Source organism: Nomascus leucogenys, chromosome 4 (genome assembly GCF_006542625.1).
Source record: "Nomascus leucogenys isolate Asia chromosome 4, Asia_NLE_v1, whole genome shotgun sequence".
NCBI lineage: Eukaryota > Metazoa > Chordata > Mammalia > Primates > Hylobatidae > Nomascus > Nomascus leucogenys.
The window spans coordinates 106,398,203-106,399,998 of record NC_044384.1 but is presented as its reverse complement, the minus strand read 5'-3'; the positions used below and the strand labels follow the sequence as shown (position 1 = coordinate 106,399,998).

The window sequence follows — 1,796 nt, the reverse complement described above, 5'->3', positions numbered from 1 at the left end:
TTCTCTGTGACAAAACAGCTTATTCTAATTCTGTGTCTTCAGCATTCTTGCCTAAGTCCCATAAGCACTTGGTTATAGCTTTGCGAGAAAGTATAGAATTGCAGCCATTCCTCTAGTGACAAATATTTGCTACTCTCCTATTAAATATCTGCCCCACTGCTGCATTTCCATGCTTTGCTGCACCCACACCAACTTTTAGTTTCCACATTGAATCAGGTTACAGTCTCTTTGATGGTATTTTATTTTAGGTTCAAGGGGTACACGTGCAGGTTTGTTACATGGGTAAGTTGCATGTCATGGGGGTTTGGTGTACAGATAATTTTGTCACCCAGGTAATTGGAATAATGCCTGATAGTTTTTCAATCCTCACCCTCCTTCCATTCTTCACCCTCAAGTAGGCCCTGGTGTTGGTTGTTTCCTTCTTTGTGTCCACGTGTACTCAATGTTTAGCTCCCACTTATAAGTGAGAACACGTAGATTTGGTTTTCTGTTCTTGTGTTAATTCACTTAGGGTAATGGCCTCCAGTTCCATCCATGTTGCTGCAAAGGACATGATTTCATTCTTTATTATGGCTGCATAGTATTCCGTGGTGTATATGTACCATATTTTCTTTATTTAGTTCACCGTTGATGGACATCTAGGTTGATTCTATGTCTTTGCTATGGTTAAGAGTGCTGCAGTGAACATACATGTGCATGTATCTTTACGGTAGAATGATTTATATTCCTTTGGGTATATACCCAATAGTGGGATTGCTAGGTCAAATGGCGGTTCTATTTTAAATTCTCTGAGAAAACGTCAGTACTTTTCACAGTGGCTGAACTAATTTACATTCCCACCAGCAGTGTATAAATGTTCCCTTTTCTCTGCAATCTCACCAGCATCTATTATTTTTTACTTTTTAATAATAGCAATTGTTTGATGATTTTTTTTCACATGAAAATTTATGGTTTATTAATCTTCTTGTGAAAAATCCACAACAGCCACAGAGAACATCACTGCAGCACCTTTACTCCTTTGGCTTTTTGCCAGCACCAACATTGGCCTTTGCAGTCCCCCTGACTTTCTTCATTCTGTTCTTGTGTTCCTCTCGTTGCTTTCTTGAGGTCTTTTTCTTCTCATACAGGCCAAGTCTTGCAAGTCTATGTGTGGGTTCATTTTTCTTTGCATAATCCAGGGAATCGTAAATCATGCCAAAGCCAGTTGTCTTGCCACCACCAAAATGAATTCTGAATCCAAATACAAAGATGACATCCAGCGTGGTATTGTACATTTTGGCTAGTTTTTCCCAAATTTCTGTCTTAGGCACTGTTGCCTTCCCGGGGTGAATGACATCAATGACCATTTATTTCCTCTCAGTAGTCGGTTGGTCATGAACTTTCTAGTGCGGATAGTTACCGTGTCGTTCATGATGGCGGTCTAACCTCAGATAGCCAGGGAAGAAAAAAGCTGATGATACTTTAAATGGCAATTAAGCTCCATAGCTATAGAACCAACCATGTACATACTTCAGTTGAAGGTGATGCCAATATGAATAGTTATGGCCAAATGTCGGCACACACTATCGTAACAACCACGTCAGAGATGCCCGACTGTGAAAGGCTGCCCAGTTTCAGAGATGTTACAAGTTTTTAGGCTGGGAGCAGTGGCTCACACCTGTAATCCCAGCACTTTGGAGGCCAAGGTGAGCGGATCACCTGAGGCCAGGAGTTCAAGACCAGCCTGGCCAACATGGTGAATCCCCGTCTCTACTAAAAATACAAAAAATTTAGTCTGGTGTGGTGGTGGGCACCTG

At 41.3% G+C, this 1,796-nt stretch overlaps 1 pseudogene; it reads right to left on the bottom strand.

Annotated features, from left to right (window-relative positions):
* Positions 1-1,010: 1,010 nt before the first annotated feature.
* Positions 1,011-1,411, bottom strand: LOC115834717 (annotated as a pseudogene).
* Between the last annotated feature and the right edge of the window lie 385 nt (positions 1,412-1,796).